Here is a 21,560-nt window from a genome sequence, read left to right on the forward strand (position 1 = left end):
ATGTCCCCGTCCTCTGTATTCCCGGGATTCCACACAGGAAGGTCACACTATCCCCCACCATCATCAGGTAGATGAGGAACAATCACTGATAGTATCATTAGGATCTGTACATTATCTGCATTGTTACCATTGATGTAATTTTTATTCTATATTCAGAGTGGAAACCTGAGAGAGTCTAAAGTTGAGGTTAAAGAAGAGATAAAAGAGGAGGATGATAAGGATGGGGTGATGGAGAAGTCGGAGTTTCTAAAAGAACACAAAGATCTGTACCAGGACACCATGATGGAGTCATCCAGCTACAGAAACCCACCAGAGAGATGTCCCCGTCCTCTGTATTCCCGGGATTCCACACAGGAAGGTCACACCATCCCCCACTGTTACAAGGTTGGTGGGACGGAGCATCTAGAACATGGATTTTTTACGTGAGCTTATGTTTTACAGATGACATTCACTTTAATTGTCTTTATTTAGAGTGGAGAACCAATCGATGTAGAATTTGAGGTTAAAGCAGAAGAAGTGCGTGACGATCAGCAGTCTATGGAGGAATATTTATTAACGGGGACATTTCTAGAGGAGGACACAGAGATCAGTACAGGTGGGTCATTAACACTAAATCTGGTCCAGAGTAGGGCGGGGACTGGGTGATATCAGCCTGTAATCCCCATGTCACTTTTCTGAGCTGTGTTCCCCGTCCTGTATTCCTGTATTTCTCTCAAATAATCCTCCCTCTCTGTACTGCAGACACAATTAATGTGTCTTGACTGGATCTATGGAGATTTTGGGGTTCAACTGGCAAGAAAATTTAGATTTTCCTTAAAGTTATTGCTCGACCCAGGGCATGTACTTTGGGTCTTCTACCTCATGCCCGGGTCTAGCAAGATGTCTGACAGACAATTCTCCCAGGGTTTCTTGTTCTGTTGTCTGCTGGCTGTGTCGGGTGGAGGGATATGTCTGAAAAGTCTCAGACCCAAGTCACTGAGTGCAGACTCAAGAGATGGGAGGCAGCGGTGTGGGATCTCTGCAACTTGTCTCATGTAAACATTTAGGCCCCTTTCACACTGAGGTGTTTCTAAACTGCCAGTAAAACACTGAGCGCTTTTGAAGAGCTTTTTTTTTTTAACTTTAGCAAACCCCCGAGGGAGCTGCCTTTGTTTGTTCAGTCCATTACTCTGCCTTTCAACCCCAATGAACTGTCCCGGCCACTCTGGCACACCTAGCAATGCGATTAATGGAATAACTCAGCAGGAATACACAACACAGTTCTTCTTGTAGTTTACTTGAAGAAAAGTAAAATTCAGGTTAACATTAGTCAGCCAGGACCTGTGTAAGTACCCAGGACTTGTTTGAAACAGTTTCAATAAAACAGTCAGGAACACTATGCAAACAACAAAAGCACAATATGTACAGATTAAATAGACTCCCCAATAACTTTTGGTGTGTGTGGGATTCTGTGGTTAAGGGGAACCCCAGGCTGGCCTACGATACCTCTAGTACACACCCAGTGATATGATCTCAATACCTGTGGTGTGTCCCCTTTAAGAGCAACCGTGGCAATGTCCTGGAGGCAAAGCTTTGCGTTTTATTATCTTCACGGCAATGTAGGAGCTCTGTGGACAATATTTGGATGTGGTATTCTATGAAAAGCATTAAACGTTCCTGGGCAAAGCCCCCTCACCAAATCCTGTACACAGTCAGCGGTCCCCCCCCTGAGAAATCGATCGATCTTAGATGTAGGTGTGTCGCAGTGGCATTCAGTCCTTGAGCTGTTGCAGGGTGTCCTACTTTAGCATGGACAGTCTGTTCCTCTGGGCTGGAACTTGCATGAACAATCTGTTCCTCTGGGCTGGAGCTGCAGGCTGTGTGCCCCTTGGTAGGCCGCGATTCCACACACACACATGGAGTGCAGGAGATGCTCTCCTGATGGGGTGCAGGCAAAAAGAGGCTCTAGCCTAGTTCCTCTGGCTTTATATCTCCTTCCCCCAAAGTCCTTTGCTGCTGTCTCATGATTTGCTCAGGCTCTTCCAATAGGGAGTTTACAGACAACCTCCAATAGGGAGTTTCCAAACAAGTAGGAGTGTCTGTGTGTAAAGAGAGAAAGGGGGGGGTGAAAAAGCCCACGCTGCTGCTGCAGCAGACAACTGGCGCCTCTGTCGCCGGTGTTATTCAACATCTATCTTCGTCCTCTTTTTGAAATCATCAGCAGCCAAAAAATGCTTTATCACTCATATGCAGATGACACGCAACTGTATTTCCGCATTTGCAATAGAAAGGATCACCACCTCAATCTAGAGACATGCCTCTCTTTGATAGAGAACTGGATGACTAAGAGTTACCTTAAACTCAACGGAGCGAAAACAGAACTTCTCCTGTTTCACGCCAAACGGCGGAAACAACATGCAACACCATGGATACCCCCGCCCATTCTGGGCAAATTCATCTCCCCTAGCTCCAAAGTCAAAAGTCTCGGGGTCATCTTCGACTCCGACATGACAATGGACGCACAAATAGGGTCGGTAGTCAGCGGTTCTCACCATCTGCTGCGCCTACTACGCAGACTGACTCCTTTTATTCCCAATGAAGACATAGCGGTCGTTGTGGGATCAATTGTGAACTCTAGACTGGACTATGCAAATGCCCTTTACCTCGGACTCCCAAAGTACCAGATCGCTCGTCTGCAAGTCGTTCAAAATACGGCCGCCAGACTAGTGACTGGGAAAAAGCCCTGGGAATCAATCTCACCTTCACTGAGAACCCTTCATTGGTTACCAGTAAAAGACAGAATTGCTTTTAAAGCACTCTGTCTAACCCATAGATGTATTCATGGAAATGCTCCCCATTATCTATGCAAAAAAATAAAAGCCCATAATCCCAATCGCATTCTGCGATCCACCAATCAAAATCTTCTTCAGATACCGAAAGCCAACTACAAAACCAAAGGAGATAGAAGATTCGCGGTCCAAGGTCCCAGACTATGGAACGCTTTACCAACCAGCATTCGGTTGGAGGAGAACCACTTAGCCTTCAGGAAAAAGATCAAAACTCATCTCTTTTGATATCAAAAGAGTCTGGTACATCAAGCGCCCAGAGGCGATTAAGTTCGCATGTGTCGCGCTATATAAGTTTCTCATTCATTCACTAATAGATTAGATCAGTCTGGAGAAGTACCTGCTACATATCAGGTGTTCTTTATTAATGGGTGAAACACAGAACAAAAGAAACACGACAGAAATTCTCAAACTTGACATGACATTACAGTAAGCATAAATATACATTCATCAATAACCAACTAACATATCAGGAGGAATAGCAAGACATACCAGGTACATTTATAGGGGCAAAGTAAAGTAATAGGGGCAAAATAGATTCAAATCATAACCGTCAGGTTGAATACCATTTGGGGGTAAGAGGTATATAAGAGGGGGAGGGGGAGGAGCAGGAGCCTGGGCCGGGAAGCTTTGCACCAAGGAGCAGTCCAGATACCCCCACTTATGGCGACAGCCACAACTGCCACACCTTATCAAGCTTCCAGGGGCACCCAAAACTAATATATGTTAACTTATACAGAAGCAATGCAGCATCAATCGCAGATAGCCAGGAGGATACAGTAGGTGGAGATGGAGAGGACCACTTGCAGATGATTATTTTTTGGGCGTAAAACAGTAACTATGAAATTAGTAGTTGACTGTGATGGGACCACTGGTCATCGTCAGGGATCACCAGCTCTGGTGACATGGGGAGCGACAAATCCAATTTAGCATTAACCAGCTCAAATACCTCCCGCAAGAAGGCCTGTATTTTGGGGCAGTCCCAGAGCATATGAAGGAAAGTACCCTGCTGAGTAAGGCAATGTAGACAGTGAGGGTCCCTGGCTGGATACGTTTTGTGGAGTCTGACTGGCGTGTAATACACCCTATGCAGTAGTTTCACTTGAACCAACTTGTCTCGTGATGAAATAACCAGCTTAGGGCATTGCTCCAACGAGTTCTCCCAATCCTCCCTATCCAGGGAAGGTACATCAGCATTCCAGAGATCCCACAGCCATTCAATTTTAGGGGAATCCGTCCTATTACAGAAAGCGGCTTCTGAAGCTTCTCCTGTGACAGAATCGTCTCAACAGGGTCTAGTTGGAGGAGGGGCCTGGAGGGAAACTGTGCTCTGGCAGCAGGTTGGAGCTGGAGATACCTGAAGAACATCCATCCTGGCAGGTGAAATGCCCGACGGAGCTGAGCAAATGTTAGCAGCGTACCATCTGGCATTATATTGCGCAGAGTTTTAATACCGAACTTAGCCCAGACCTGGGGGTCCGGGATCGTTCTAAAGTGGGCCAGATTAGGGTTCCCCCATAGAGTTTGCACTGGGGACCAACGTGGTTCCTGAGCGAACCGCCGCCTAGCCGCCACCCAGATCCGAAGTGTCGTTTTAGTAGGGATCTGCACCGGCTGGTATGCTTCATCCCCCCGATGGGCCAAGTTCTGTAGGTCCTGCAGCAAGTCCAGATAGGCTGCCTCTAGACAAACAGCTGCACTAGTGCGAGCCCCCTTAAACCACCAGTATACCGATACCAAAACAGCAGCCCAAAAATAAATTTGAAGGTTGGGCAGGGCAGCACGAGGCCCCCCAGTTGTGTAGGGAGATAAAGTGTAGACCTAGCCAGTCTGGGAACGGAACCCCTCCAGATAAAAGCACTGATGCACCTATCCTGGTCTCTGAAGGAGGATGCCGGGATCCAGACTGGACTATTTCTAAACAAGTAATTGAATTTCGGTAGCAGAATCATTTTGAAGACATTTGATGCACCCGAGGAGGTTCAAGGGGAGCCTCGCCCAAGCCGAGCACCTCTCCCTTAGGAGAGACAACAGAGGGAGAATATTGCGGGCATAGTACTGCATCGTGTCTCTCATCACCACTACCCCTAGATACTTAAATTCGGATACCCAATGTAATGGAGAGGGTCTGGCCAGGGCAGATGCCCGTTCGCCCAGTGGGAAGATGACTGACTTGGACCAGTTAATTCTAACTCCCAAAAACGTTCCAAAAACATCAAATGTTTCAAGAGCAAGGGCCCAGTGTCGTTCAGGTACAACAGGGCATCATCGGCATATAGTGATATCTTCTCCTCCAGCCTCCCAACCATTAACCCACGGATTACCCGGGAATCCTTGAGGGAGAGAGGACACCCCTGCCGAGTGCCCCTGAACAGCAGAAACGGATCACAGACCCAGTTGTTGGTACAAACCCGTGCCCTAGGCTCCCCGTAAAGCATCTAAACCCAGTGTATAAATTTAGGGCCGAACCCAAATCTACGCAGAACCGCCCACAGATATTCCCACTCCACAGAATCAAAAGCCTTTTCGGCATCTAGGGAGGCCAGCACGCGAGATCCTATATGGTCATGGGTCAGGGATAAATTCAGAAAGAGACGTCGAATATTAGTGTCGGTGCCCTTACCCGGCATAAACGCGGTTTGGTCCACATGAACCAGGTCAGAAATGACTTTGGACAGGCGTAAGGCAAGGATTTTTGCTAGGACCTTGGCGTCCACGTTCAACAAAGAAATAGGCCTGTATGAGGCGCAGTCCAAAGCCCTTGCCGAGCTTGGGCATCAACACAATGACAGCCTCCACATGGATTCAGGCAAGGCACCCTACTTAGTAAACTCAGAAAGGAGGGCCGTCAGTTTGGGGTCTGGCAATTCAACATGCTGGGAGTAAAACTCCATAGGGAGACCATCCACACCCGGAGTCTTACCACTCTGTAATCCTACAATAGCAGCCTGAACCTCTTCCAGGGTAATATCTGCCTCTAGGTTATTTCTACGATCGTCCGCCAGCATAGAGAAGGCAATACCAACCAAGTAGTCCTTGCGGTCCGTAGTAGAGTAGTGAGCCCTAGAGGAGTATACACCCTGCAAGAACTGGGAGAACCTAGCATTAATACCCTCAGGGGATGTGATCAGGTGGCCCCCCCTCATCCCAAATACCAGCGATATGGGTGAAGGATGACTGTCCCCTGGCTAGCTAGGCCAACAGCCGACCATTTTTATCTTCAAAATCAAACACTCTTTGAGCAGAACATGGATTTCTTAGTTTGTTCAATGCGGTATAAGGAGAGGTCCCTGAGCACCTGCTGCCAGGCATAGTAGGTGGTCTCAGTGGGTGAGCCCACGTATTCCCTCTCCCTTCTCTCAGCCTCCGCCTCTAAGTTCTCCAGGGATTTGGCTGCCTCCCTCTGCACCGCAGATATACGGGAGATGTACCGTATATACTCAAGTATAAGCCAATTTTTTTAGCACATTTTTTTGTGCTTAAAAAGGCCCCCCCTCGGCTTATACTCGAGTCACTTTTTTGCGCCTGATCTCCCGGATTTTGGGGACCCGGCAGCGGCCGGCCGTAGATCCCCCTGGAACCTATGGCTAGCCTACAAAATTGGCACACATGTAGCCCCACTCTTCCTCTACAAGTGTGCAAAGTTTGTTGTCCGGGTACCTCTTCCATAGACTCCTATGTTAAACGGTAATTCTCCGGTAAATTTGGGGACCCGGTACTGGTCGGCCGTAGTTCCCCTGGACCCGAAATGTGGCATACATGTAGCCCCTATTCTCCTCTACAAGTGTTCAAAGTTTGCTGTCTAGGGGGTCTAGGGGACCTACGGCCGGGGAGCATCGATTTTTTTTATTTTTTTTCAAACCCGGGCACTCCTTCTATATACTCCCATGTTAAACGTAAGTCTAGTCATGGGCACAGTGAGGCATGCAGATGGACACCCTAGGCTTATACTCGGGTCAATACGTTTTCCCATTTTTTTTGTGGTAAAATTAGGTGCCTCGGCTCATATTTGGGTCGGCTTATACTCAAGTATATACGGTATTCCCCCCTCACCTGTGCCTTAAAGGCATCCCACATAACACCAGAGCTGGCTGAATTCTGATTGAGGGTCCAGTAGCTACAAATAGCCTCTGACAATACCTCCTGCATCCCAGAGTCCAGTACCTGGAAAGACGCCACAACCGCAAGCCCGGGTAATCAGTCAAGGACAAGGTTGGACAGACAGGAGCATGATCTGAGATCTGAGAGAGGTGGTGAACCCCTCTGACCTATTGGAGGGCAGTAGAAGAAGCAAAAAAATTTACGATTAATCGAGGAATTAATCTTTAATTTGCACAGCCCTAATTCATTGATTTTAATGGAACAACGTTTTCGTGAGCTTTTCAGAACCTTTTTTTTTTTTTTACGTGAAAGTGCATGAAAAGTGCTTCAGCTATAAAACATCCAATAAACAAATGTAAAAAAAATCGAATTTCTTCATCAATTTAGACCATATGTATGTTTTTGATAAAAAAATTCCAATAAGCATATATTGATTGATTTACGCAAAAGTTATAGCGTCTGCAAACTATAGGATAGATTTAGGGACTTTTTTATTTTACTTATTGTTTTTACTAGTAATGGCGGTAATCAGCGATTTTTAGCGGGACTGCAATATTGCAGTGGACAAATCTAAGGCCCCATACACACGAGAGAATTTATCCGCGGATACGGTCCAGCGGACCGTTTCCACGGATAAATCCTCTCAAAGATTTCCGCAGATTTCTATGCGATGGAGTGTACACACCATCGCATTGAAATCCGCGCGGAAATCCTCTGGCGATGACGTGTCGCGCCGTCGCCGCGATTATGACGCGGCGACGGGCGCGACGCTGTCATATAAGGAATTCCACGCATGCGTCAAATCATTACGACGCGTGCGGGGAATCCCTTTGGACGGATGGATCCGGTGAGTCTGTACAGACGAGCGGATCCATCCGTTGGGATGGATTCCAGCAGATGGATTTGTTGTGCATGTCAGCAAATATCCGATCTGCTGGAATCCATCCCAGAGGAGATTTCTCCGCGGAAACAGATCCGCTGGCGTGTACACACCATAGGATCTATCCGCAGAAACCCATTTGCTGGGATTTATCTGCGGATGGATTCTATCGTGTGTACGGGGCCTAACACTTGACGCAGTGATCAGTGCTAAAAAAAAAGTCTAGGTTTTGCCTCTCCTGTGAACGAGCGTGGGTGGTCGTCAGCCACTGATTGGCTTCCACTGTGTCAAATCACAGTGGGAGCGAGGCTCCAGCGGCGCCCCAGAGACGTTTAGAGGAATTTACGTACAGATACGTGCACTTAAGGGCCGCCCTGCTGCAGTATATGTACGTGGGGCAGTCCTTAAAGGGGTAGTAAAGGTTTGTTTTTTATTTTCTAAATAGGTTCCTTTAAGCTCGTGCATTGTTGGTTCACTTACCTTTCTTTCAATTTCCCTTCTAAATGTTTTTTTTCTTTGTTTTCTTTGTCTGAATTTCTCACTTCCTGTTCCTCCTCAGTAAGGTGTTCAGTAAGCTGTTCTAAATGACTTTACACCGCTCGGATGATGGTGGAAAGCTTACTGAGGAGAAACAGGAAGTGAGAAATTCAAATAAAGGAAAACAACATTCAGAAGGGAAATGGAAGGAAAAGGTAAGTGAACCAACAATGCACTAGCTTAAAGGAACCTATTTAGAAAATAAAAGACGAACCTTTACAACCCCTTTAAGCAGTTAAGTTTTGTTTTTGTTGTTTTATTGAGGGGATGATAACTTGGATGGGGATAGGGATTATGGGATGACTAACTTCACAGTAACAAAAATGAATCAGGGGCAACTTCCTCCCTATATACAGGTCCCTTTTGATCCTCCTGCACAGCATGACTTGATCCTCTCTACATCTCTGCTTGACTTACTCTGCAGAACTCCATTTGATTTATTCTTTTCCGAAACTAGCAGTCTCTTGTTAGCTCAGCAAAAGTCCCTTACAGGCTAGGAACCCTTAGTCCCTTAGAAAAGTAGCACATGTGGTGTGAATGACATCCTGGAACACCTTCAACCTCCCTGTAGACACTGGCCCCATCTCTACTTCTTGCAGGAAATGCTAGCCCACCTGCCTGCTTCTTCACCAGCCCACCTAGCTGCTTCTTTTTCCCAGTCTACCCAACTGACACACTGAGATTTCCCAGGGCAAGGTTTGATAAGGACTTGGCTCACCTCTGTTTTCAGGAGAGACCTGCTGTAAGTAGCAGTCTCTCCCTGTCTGTCCCTGCCCTGTGCTGTGCTGAGCTGCTCAATCCTTCCTTGCTCCCACTGCCAGGCCTAACTCCTGGGGATTGGCGGCTTAATTTGCAGGATAGCCCTCCTAGCTTTTGCCCACTAATTTCCAAAACAATCTCCAACATTACATTCTAGAACCAGGGGGAGGCACCAGAGATTTGCCTGGATGAGTCATCCAGCCCTGAACTCTAATGAACCCTGACCCAGTTCTCGTTGTGCCCTCACTAATTACATAGTAGGCGAGGTTGAAAAAACACACAAGTCCATCAAGTCCAACCTATGTGTGTGATTATATGTCAGTATTACATTGTATATCCCTGTATGTTGTGGTCATTCAGGTGCTGATCTAATAGTTTCTTGAAAGTATCGATACCGCTCGCTGAGACCACCGCCTGTGGAAGGGAATTCCACATCCCTGCCACTCTTACAGTAAAGAACCCTCCACGTAGTTTAAGGTTAAACCTCTTTTCTTCTAATTTTAATGAGCGGCCACGTGTTTTGTTAACCACTTAACCCCCGGACCATATTGCTGCCCAAAGACCAGACACTTTTTGCGATTCGGCACTACGTCGCTTTAACTGACAATTGCGCGGTCGTGCGACGTGGCTCCCAAACAAAATTGTCATCCTTTTTTCCCCACAAACATTGTTTTTCCTCAGTTTAGGCCGATACGTATTCTTCTACATATTTTTCGTAAAAAAAAACGAAATAAGCATTTATTGATTGGTTTGCGCCAAAAAGTTATAGCGTTTACAAAATAGGGGGTATTTTTATGGCATTTTTATTCATATTTTTTTTTTTAGTAATGGCGGCGATCAGCGTTTTTTTTCGGTACTGAGACATTATGGCGGACACTTTTGACACATTTTTGGGACCATTGCCATTTTTATAGCGATCAGTGCTATAAAAATGCATTGGAATATTATAAAAATGCCACTGGCAGTGAAGGGGTTAACACTAGAGCGGGGAAGGGGTTAAGTATGTTCCCTGGGTGTGTTCTAACTGTAGGGGGGGTGGCCTCACTAGGGGAAATGACTGATCTTCTGTTCATACATTGTATGAACAGAGGATCAGCATTTCCCCCCCCTACACACACAGCTCCCGGTCCCCGCTCTGTAACGAGCAATCGCGTGTGCCCGGCTGCGATCGCGCCCGCCGGGTACGTGCACGGGAGTCGGGGGCGAGCGCGCGCGCCTCTAGTGGCCTGCGCGAGAGCCGACGTTATACTACGGGCTCTCGTGCAGGGGAGCCGATGATTCCTTCATCTATATCACCTCCAGCATTCTAGTTTCTGTTCTCTCATTCACTTCCTGGTTTGCGGCGCTCGTTCATGTAAGAACTACATTTCCCAGTATGCATTGCGGCACGCCCAGTAATTCACACCTCATTGAAGTCTCTAACACGTAGAGAGCGTCCTGCCACACAGATGTAGTTCCCAGGAGGGGGCGAGCACGTCACTGACCACCGCAGTAAAGCCTCCCTTCACGGTGGTGAGTAACAATCAGACAAGCAGGAAGTGAACAGAACAGAGAAGAAATAGAGCAACTTCTGAGCAAAAATGAACAGTGAGGAAGTGAAAAGAGGAATGTCTGCAGGTAAAGGATGCTTATTATGAAAAAAATGTTTCCTTTACAACCCCTTTAATTGACATCTGTTCCTCGTTTTCACTCTGGGATGATTAACTCTGTCATAACTTTCATTCAAGGAAAATAATACTAATGTTTCTCATGTGATTACTGAAATATATATATATATATATATATATATATATATATATATATATATATATATACACATTGCAACAAGAAAGAAAAGAAACAAAATAATAAAAGAAAGGAAAGTAATATTTGAGTGGTTAAAAGAGAAAGATAACATAGACATTTTATTTAGCTCCATCACACATACTCCAGGTGCGGCCGGACCAGAGTCTTGTAGAGCGGGAGAATTATCATTTTATCTCTGGAGTTAATCCCCTTTTTAATGCTAATATTCTGTTTGCTTTGCTAGCAACAGCTTGGCATTGCATGCATGTAATTGCTGAGCCTATCATCTACTAGGACCCCCAGGTCCTTTTCCATCCTAGGTTCCCCCCAGAGGTTCTCCCCCTAGTCTTTAGATTACCTTAATATCTTTGCCACCCAAATACATTATTTACATTTTTTCTATTTTTAGACCTCATTTACCATGTAGTTACCCACTGGTCAGCCATCTGGTCCCAGTGATTTATTAATGTCAAGTTTCCCAAGTCTATTTCTAATTCTGTCCTCTGTTAACCATGGAGGTGCTTCCGGTTATGTGTCATGAGAATAGACACTGCAGTTTTGGTTACTGAAGCCCCCGATTCCCTTGTGAAGACTGAGGAGAATAAATTTAATACCTTCGCCATCTCCCCATGCTTTGTAACCAGATTCCCTTCCTCATTCTTTATGGGGCTAATATGGTCTGTCCTCCCTTTTTTACTGTTTACATACTTAAAGAATTTCTTGGGATTTTTTTTTTGCTCTCCTCCGCTATGTGTCTTTTGTGTTCTATGTTAGCCGCCCTAATTGCACCCTTACATTTCTTGTTGCATTCGTTATAAAGTCTGAATGCTGATGATGATCCCTCAACCTTGTATTTTTTGAAGGCCTTCTCTTTTGCTTTTATATGCATTTTTACATTGGAGTTAAGCCATCCAGGACTTTTGCTCGCTCTTTTAAATTTATTTCCCAATGGGATGCATTGGCTAATGCCCTTATTTAATATGCTTATAAAACGAACCCATCTGTCCCCCATGTTCTTTGTTCCTAAGATTTTATCCCAATTTATGCCTTCTAGCAAGGTTCGTCAGTTAGGGAAGTTGGCTCTTTTTAAATTCAGTGTCTTTGTATTCCCCTTATGTTTCCTATTTGTGTGATTTATACTGAAGCCAATTGACCTGTGATCGATGTTACCTAAATTGCCCCGTATTTCCACATCCGTGATCAGGTTTGTATTGTTGGTAATCAGTATGTATAGTAACGCTTTGTTTCTAGTTGGTGTGTCTACTGTCTGAACCATGAAATTGTCCTGCAAGATATTTAGGAACTGGCGAGCCTTAGAGTAATGCGTGGTTCCCTCCACTCAGTCTATGTCTGGATAATTAAAATCCCCCATTATGAGAACACTTCCCATCCTTGCTGCTAATCCAAATTGTGATCGGAGGTCCGTCTCCCCTCCTCCCTTAGGTAAGGGGGCCTATAGCATACTCCCAGTATTATTTTCCCATTAGCTTTATCCCTTTTACCTCCTCCATAGCTTCTTTAGTGATGTCATCTCTCACATTCACTTTTTCGTTATTCTTGATATACAGGCATACCTTTTTTGCACTCTCTGACGATGACCATGAATAAAGAAATGAACCGGTAGGAGATCAGAGGACCTATTTACTAGTTACCGTATTTATCGCGGTATAACGCGCTCCCGCGTATACCGCGCACCCCTAATGTTGCCCCCAATCCTGTGGAAATTTTTTTTTTTTGTACTTACAGTTTTGGTGTCTTGCGCGGCGTCCATCGGCGGCCTCGTCGGGTCCGGCGTCCGTCTGCGGCTTCGGGTGTCCTCTTCGTCGGGTACGGGTCCTTCTGCGGCTTCCGGGGTTCCTCTTCGTCGGGTCCGGGGTCCGTCTGCGGCTTCGGGTGTCCTCTTCGTCGGGTCCGGCGTCCTTCTGCGGTGTCCTCGCGTCCTCCCCGCGCCGAGTTTGAATACTGCGCCGACATATACGCTCAGGACGTCAGTGCGAGAAGTGCCGAGACTGCCCGAAGATACACGAGTGTACTGCGCTCGGTATATGCCGGCGCAGTATTCAAACTCGTGGCGGGAAAGCGGGTATCTTCGTATATCGCGCACCCACAATTTTGCCCTGATTTTCAGGGCAAAATAGTGCGCGGTATACGCCGATAAATACGGTACCTTGAGGGTGGAATTGTAAGATCCTCAGAGACCAAGCTGCCTGATGTGGGCGGAGTCCTGGTTTAGGGGAACCAATCTGCTCATGTCTAGTAATAATCTTTGTATCTCTATTTTAGTAGATGGACGGGAGATGAGGAAAACCTCAGAGGATTGTCTCACTTTGTCTCCAGACTGTAAAGTAGAAGATGAGGACATCACACAGTATAGTCCAGGAGAAAACCCGGCTACCTCAAATGTCCATCCGGCACCACACAGTGTAGATGGACCATCGTATTCCTCTTATCCTGAGGAAGCTCAGACTGTGAGGGACGGTGCCGCCCTTCCAACAGATAAGAGGTTTTCCTGTACTGAGTGCGGGAAGAGTTTCTATTATCAATCCCATCTTAATGTGCATACAAGAACTCACACGGGTGAGAAACCATATTCCTGTCCTGAGTGCGGGAACTGTTTTTCAAAGACATCCAGTCTCCACAGACATCAGAGATCTCACACATTGCAGAAGCCACATTCCTGTCCTGAGTGTGGGAAATGTTTTGTAGAGAAATCAAAACTTATCAGACATCAGAGGTCTCACACCGGGGAGAAGCCATTTTCCTGTCCTGAGTGCGGGAAATGTTTTTCAGTGAAATGCTCTCTTTCTGCACATCGGAGATTGCACACAGGTGGGATGCAGTATTCCTGTCCTACGTGTGGGAAATGCTTTGTAAAAAATTCACATCTTGTCGCACATCAGAGGACTCATACAACGGAGAAGCCATTTTCCTGTCTTGAGTGTGAAAAAAGTTTTGTAAAAAAATCAGTACTCCTCAGACATCAGAGGACTCACTCGGGGGAAAAACCATATTCCTGTTCTGAGTGCGGGAAATGCTTTGTACAAAAATCTAAACTTGTCTTACATCTAAGGTCTCACACAGGAGAGAAGCCATATTCCTGTCCTGAGTGTGGAAAATGTTTTTCAGAGAAGTCCAATCTTCATAAACATCAGACATATCACACGGGTGAAAAGCCGTATTCCTGTCCTGAGTGCGGGAAATGTTTTTCAGTGAAGTACAGTCTTTACAGACATCAGAGATCTCACACGGGGGAGAAGCCACTTACCTGTCCTGAGTGAGGGAACTGTTACTCACTGAAGCTCTGTCTTTACAAATGAACACTAGACATGTGCGTTCCCGTTCGTAACGAATGGATTTTCGTATGAATTTGTTAGTATTCGGATCAATTCGAACATCCGAAAAGCTGAAAGAACCAAAATACGAAAATTAAGGAATTACGAATAAAAAAAAATAACAAACAAGCGAAAATACGAACGTACGATTGGACAATCTTACTAAAATACGAAACACCGAAACAGCAAAAGAACGAAAATGACATCTATAACGAACAATTTGCATTCCGTATTTTAAATCCTTTGTATGTTCGTATTTTCATTTGTGTGTTTTGTAAATCCGTTTCTTTGTTTGTTCGTAAATTTGTGTACTCGTATCGTTCTTTCGAATGGGCCCTGGGCAGTGTAGTTAGTGAGTGATGTATCTTACTTAATATCTTAGCCAATCAGCTTATCTCTTTTTTGTGCTGAGTCACATTGGACAGTGCAAAGCCTCGTACACACGATCGGACTTCAAACAAACTTTTCCGTGGATTTTTGTCCAAAGGGAGTTGGCCGGACTTTTAAAACCTTTTTTGGAAAACGCTCATTTTGAAGTTTGTTGGCAAACATTCCGACCGTGTATACGGGGCTTAAAGCGGGAGTTCACCCAATGAAGTTTTTTTTTCTCTTTTCCCCTTAGATGGATGCTCGTTTTGTCTAGATGAATTGGCTAGTTGTTTTAAAATATGAGCCGTACTTACCGTTTTCGAGATGCATCTTCTCCGTCGCTTCCGGGTATGGGTCTTCGGGAGCGGGCGTTCCTTCTTGATTGACAGTCTTCCGAGAGGCTTCCAACGGTCGCATCCATCGCGTCACTAGCAGCCGAAAGAAGCCGAACGTCGGTGCGGCTCTATACTGCGCCTGCGCACCGTCGTTCGGCTTCTTTCGGAAAATCGTGACGCGATGGATGCGACCGTCGGAAGCCTCTCGGAAGACTGTCAATCAAAATAGGAACGCCCAGTCCCGCAGCCCATACCCGGAAGCAGCGGAGAAGATGCATCTCGTAAACGGTAAGTAATGCTCATATTTTAAAACAACTAGCCGATTCCCCTAGACAAAACAAACATCCATCTAAGGGGAAAAAGTGTCATGTACGGGTGAACCCCCGCTTTAAGAGAACGTCTATATTACTATGGATTAGTCGCGTGTTGCGATGTATTTACAAAAGTACAAAATTACGACTCCATTAAATGAAAATTATTATCTAACAAAATTACGAATTTCGAATCAACGAAAATAAATTGGACAGAATTACGAATCATTCAGTATGAACGAAAATAAAACTGTTACGAAAATACGAACGGGTCCGAATAGGAAAACTTGCGTCTTATGAAATACGAACGGGTCCGAATAGGAAAACTTGCGTCTTATGAAATACGAACCGGTCCGAATAGGAAAACTTGTGTCTTACGAAATACGAATGGGTCCAAATAGAAAAACTTGCATCTTACGAAATTATTACGAGTCTTTACGAACCTACGGAACGAGACAAAACGAAACAAAAAAAAACATTTTTTTTTTGTTGTGCACATGTCTAATGAACACGCAAGACAATTAACTTTTTTGGTCCAAGTGAGAGAATTGGACCTTACTCGTCTTCCTGTGCATCAGGGATCTCACACAACCCTCGAGGTGTATTAGTGCCTTGAGTGCGGGAAATGTCTTCTATATGAATGTTGCTGGACATCACAGCTCTCATGTGGGGAAGAAGCACACCCTGATATACACCTCAGATATACTCCATGGCTGATCTTCATCATGTAAGAAACAGTTCATAAGGAGATCAGAGATCACCAAAGACATGGATGAAGTGTTGTACCGTGTTGGCCATTGGTAGCAAAATAAAAATGGAGTCATTACCTTTCATTGGATGAGTATATTTAGTAATGTAAACTTTAGTATACTGTTTTTGAAAAATGTGTGATTTCCTATGATCATTGGCCCAGATTCAGGTACGACTTGCGCTTTATTTGCGGAGGCACAGGGCAACGATTTTGCCCTGCGCCCACGCAAATATTTTGCGCTGCCCTCGATTCACGGAGCAGTAGCTCCGTAAATTGCGAGGGCGCGACGGCAAAATTGCCCGGCGTAAGCGCGCGCAATGTAAATGATCCCGCCGGGGGCGGGAATCATTTAAATTAGGCGCGTTCCCGCCCCGTTAGTAAAGCGCATGCTCCGTTGGGAAACTTTCCCGACGTGCATTGCGGCAAATGACGTCGCAAGGACGTCATTTGCTTCAAAGTGAACGTGAATGCCGTCCAGCGCCATTCACGATTCACTTACGCAAACAACGTAGATTTTAAATATCGCGACGCGGGAACGTGGGTATCCTATAGCATTGGCTGCGCCTGCTATTAGGATGTGTAACCTTACGCGAAACCCGACGTACGCAAACTACGTAATTTGCGTACGCAGGGCTCGCGCAAAGTTGTGAATCGGTGTTAGTATGCAATTTGCATACTATACACAGATCACAATGGGAGCGCCCGCTAGCGGTCATCGCTAGAATGCAGCCTAAAATCTGCGTGGCATAAGAGCCTTATGCCACGCAGATTTTAGGCTGCAGTCGGCGTAACGAGTTCTCTGAATCAGGAACATGCGAGCGAAGCTGAATGGGCATGCACCCAAAACTGAAGAAATATTCCCTCCTCTCCGACCAGCACATGATCATCAGAAAGGGCCACAGATAATGGAAAGAATACACCCCCCTAAGCTAGTAGGAGTGGCGGAGCGGGGGGGTGTAATTCAGATTTCTTTTTTTATTCTGCACTGACTGGCCCAGATTCAAGAAGCAATTGCGCCTGTGTAACCATAAGTTACACGGCGCAATTGCTTACTTGCTCCGGTGTAACGAGTTCTCTTGATTCAGGAACCTCGTTACACCGACTGCAAGCTAAAATCTGCACGGCATAAGGCTCTTATGCCACGCAGATTTTAGGCTGCATTCTTGCGATGGCCGCTAGGGGGCGTCCCATTGTGATCAGTGTATAGTATGCAAATTGTATACTACCACTAATTCACAAACTTGCGCGGGCCCTGCGCAAGCCAGGTACGGAGTTTCCGTACGGCAACTTTAGCGCAAGGCTGCACCTTCTAATAGTAGGGGCAGCCAATGCTAAAGTATTGCCGCCGCTCCCGCGACGTGAAATTTGAATTTCACGTCGTTTGCGTAAGTGATTCGTGAAAGGCGCTGGACGCCATTCACGTTCACTTTGAAGCAAATGATGTCCTTGCGACGTCATTTGCCGCAATGCACGTCGGGAAAGTTTCCCGACGGAGCATGCGCTGTACGCTCGGCGCGGGAGCGCGCCTAATTTAAATGATTCCCGCCCCCGGCGGGATCACTTACATTGCGCGCGCTTACGCCGGGCAATTTTGCCGGCGCGCCCTCGCAATTTACGGAGCTACTGCTCCGTGAATCGAGGACAGCGCAAAATATTTGCGGGGGCGCAGGGCAAAATCGTTGCCCTGCTCCCCCGCAAATATCGCGCAAATGTACCTGAATCTGGGCCACTGTCTTTGAAATTGCCCCAGCCCCTGTTCAAATCCAATTCAGGGACAAAACCAGAGACAGACTTGTCCTCAATCCGGGGACTGTCGCTGGAAACTGGGGATGTCTGTAATATCACCCTATAGTAGTGTAACACTACCCCCGTAGGAGCTGCTGGTTTAGATTTTGGGTTCGTTTTTTAGGGAAGGAAGTCTGTAGGAAATTTCACACAAGATGTAAAACCTTCAACTGTAGGCTTTATTTTTGCTGCATAAAACTTGTGAAGGAAGTAGAGTATAGAGAGAAGGGGAAGGTTCAGTACAAAATGCACAAAAAAGTATTCAAAGTTCCAATATTCACCTGAGTGGGTATTGCTTACCTGGATAGACCCCTCTCACATTGCCTAGCAGCCGGAATGATGCACAGACAGTATAGAAACAGTCTCTAACACAGACCGTATTAGAACACAGGATGGATAGTCAGGAATCCTCTGCCACAGGATTTAAAGTCCCGAACTTCCTGCCGTACAGCCAAATAGCCTTTAAATCAATCCGGCGGACTGTAAGCATCAGCTTGCCTTGCTTGTCTCCTCCAGGGCAGGTTCTCCCCCAGTTTCCTTTGCTAAGCAGCTTCCTCCACTTGGACGGACAGCTTGGGATCCCCTGTAGAACCATAGGCCCAAGCCAGCATAGCTACTCAACAGGAACACAGCCTCAGACCAACGTCGTCCCAAGACTGAAATCACTCACCCCACGCCAGGAGGACCAAGAGGCGAAGGATCCTAAAAAACAGCGTCTGCCCTTAAGTATCCCCTCCCAGCATGCACAGCGGGGCACCACTCCCACTGGGCTGCTGCCGAGAGGGGTCACCTAACACAATGTGGTCTGCCCGAGTTCCAACATGGGCCTGAAGTGGTAACGCCACCTACAGGCAACAGGGGAAAACTTCTACTGAGCATGACCATAGCCAGAACAGAGGCTAATTTAAATAGAATTAACAGAGTCGGAGCCCAACTATGGGCTCAGACATCCCTAAATTTACAATAGCGCCACTACAGTAGGTGTCCCTCATTATTACCATCTCAAAATGTTGGGGGGTATGCTGACCCCAGTTGTTACTGAGAGACAGAAACCTTTGGAGGAACCCTGGCTGAGAGAGGCTGGACTAGGCAGTAATATATTTAAATCCCCCTTGGTGGGAGTGTAGATGACCCATCTATAAGGATATACAATACATACACACACACACAGCACAAGGCCATACTTGCCAACTGTCCCGTTTTTAACGGGACAGTCCCGTTAAATAGGACCTAGTCCCGGCTAATTTAGCCTGCCGGGACTTGTCCCGGCTAGTGGGGAAGGCAGGTGCCCGCCGCCATCAGCGTTACACTGTCACATATAGCCTGTGCGAGTCGAGCAGCGGGCGCCCTGTGATTAGCTGAATGGGTTACGTGCAGGCAGTGCAGTGGACATATGGCTCTGTGATTGGCCCGGCGGAGCAGGTGACTGGTCACATGTGGACGTGGGGCGGGACAGGACTATGGGTGATCGCGGCCGCCCGGAGTCCCGCCTCCAATGCCTTGGCGCGCGTTGTGTGTCTTCTCCTCCAGTGGTCTCTTTGTCATCTGCCCTTCCACCAGCCTGCCGCTCTCTGTCAGCCCACACCTCGCTGAAAGCCACCCCCTCTGTCAGCCCATCCCCCTCTCTTTGAGCCCCTTATTGCGCTGCGGTGTAGAGGAGGTGGAGGCGGAGCTGCCGGCCCGGCCGCTGCTGAACCAGCCAGGAGGTGGGGGGCGGGGCGGACTGAGCGGGGGGAGGCTAAAAATGCCACTTGCCAAGTTGCTCCGCACCGCTGAAGACAGCCGTGACACCCGCCGGCCGCGGGTACACTGCAGCAGAGCGGTGCGAGTGTGCTGTGAGTGAATGGACCGATGCCTTCACTTCCCTGTCAGGCAGATTAATCTCCGCCCGACAGGAGCTTCCTAGTCCCGCCCGGCGTGATGTCATTCACAGACCGGGAGGCGGGAAGAAAGAGCTGAGGAGAGTGCAGCTGTGAAGACCTGCGAGGAGCCAGTGAAGCCCTGTGCCAAAGTGCAAGTAAGTTTGAGAAGCTAAAAACTTAACCTAAGTCACTGTCACAGTGGCTTAAAGTGGAGGTTTACCCTATAAAAAATGTCTAACACTGCATCCAGCCCAGTTGTGCATATAAAATGACACTGACCTTTTTTTTCCCGTAGATAGCGTTTAGCCGTGGAATTCACAGCGGCTTCCGGGTAGGGAATCCCGCGGGAATGGGCGTTCCTATTGACATGCCAATTGATTGACATGCTAAACGACGGCGCACACAGCGCGTCACGACTTCCCGAAGGAAGCTCGGGTCGGCTCTATTCGACGCCGGTGCACAGGCGCCGAATAGAGCCGAGCCGACCCGAGCTTCCTTCAGGAAGTCGTGACGCGCTGTGTGCGCCGTCGTTTAGCATGTCAATCAATTGGCATGTCAATAGGAACGCCCATTCCCGCGGGATTCCCTACCCGGAAGCCGCGGTGAATTCCACGGCTAAACGCTATCTACGGGAAAAAAAAGGTCAGTGTCATTTTATATGCAGAACTGGGCTGGATGCAGTGTTAGACATTTTTTATAGGGTGAACCTCCACTTTAACTGTGTCAACCTGCCTGAAGTGTTTAACTGTTTGGGGGGGGGGTTACATTGGTATTTGTAATATGCAGCATGGAGGGGGTTATTGCATTACTATACATTAGTGACCACTGGCAGATAATTAACCCCTTTGTTCTGCATTTGTGGTACCGGTATCAGAGTTAATTAGCCCCTATGTGGTGCAGCATCAAAGGGTTCATAAACTCTGATACCGGTACCACTAATGCAGCACAAAGGGGTTAATTACCAGCATATGCCACCTACTGACAGGTCAGGTCAGTGTAGTCAGGTCAGGTCAGTGTATGCAATCAGGTCAGTGTATGCAGGACAGGTCAGGTCAGTGTGGTCAGGTCAGTGTAGTCAAGTCAGTGTATGCAGGTTATGTCAGTGTGTGTGTGTACTAACACACACACTCGCGTAGGTCACCCTGCGCCACTCCATCGACCGTGCCCGCAAGTTTAGTTTACAAAATGCATGCAATGACAGTTGATAAGGATTAACCGTTTCCAACCGCCGCACGACGATGTACGGCGACAGAATGGCACGGCTGCGCACATGGGCGTCCAGGTATGTCCCCATTAAGATGCAGAGCCATTGGTCGCGAGCGCGGCGGCATGTTCATAGCTGTGCTGCAAAGTGTCCCTGGAATTTTTTTTCAAATGTTGGCAACTATGGTTGCATTTCATACAAGACGTTTCTCGAGGCTGCAGTTCCTCTGAGCTCAACAAGGTGGTGAGCTCACCCAGACAGGAAGTTGCAATAGAAGACAGGCAGGAAGTGATGTCACGTACAGACAGGAAGTTCCGGGTGAGAGGTGAGTCAGGAGGAAGTAGAGAGAAGACATTGCTGGGACTGGCAGCAGAAGAGGTAATAAGATCTTATTTTCTATTTACACCCAGTAACCCCGTCATGTCCGTCCTCTTCCTCCATAGTCACTGTGATGTCTTTTATCTCCAGCAGATGATGATACACACATATATAGTGTGGAAACCTAGAATAACCCCTTCAGGGGCAGAACATTTCCCCACTTACAGGGCCGGAACATTCTCTTCATTCTGGAGATGTGTCGCCTTACCTCCCAACTTTTTGAGATTGGAACCAGGGACACCTATTAGCAAATATATGTGGGCATAGCACACACCCCCTACAAGAAGAACGATTAGTTAAACCCACAAGTGCTTTTTTACCACTATTATTCCTTTATATTGACTTT

General features: G+C 46.9%; 1 long non-coding RNA gene across 1 annotated transcript; it reads left to right on the plus strand.

The window, feature by feature from the left end:
* Positions 1-343: 343 nt before the first annotated feature.
* On the plus strand, positions 344-13,208 carry LOC120935868. The gene is made up of 3 exons (XR_005748550.1): positions 344-384; positions 472-595; positions 13,171-13,208. It is a non-coding gene; the product is annotated as an uncharacterized LOC120935868 (long non-coding RNA).
* Positions 13,209-21,560: the final 8,352 nt, after the last annotated feature.

This window comes from Rana temporaria, chromosome 4, assembly GCF_905171775.1.
Source record: "Rana temporaria chromosome 4, aRanTem1.1, whole genome shotgun sequence".
In the NCBI taxonomy this organism is placed as follows: Eukaryota; Metazoa; Chordata; class Amphibia; order Anura; family Ranidae; genus Rana; species Rana temporaria.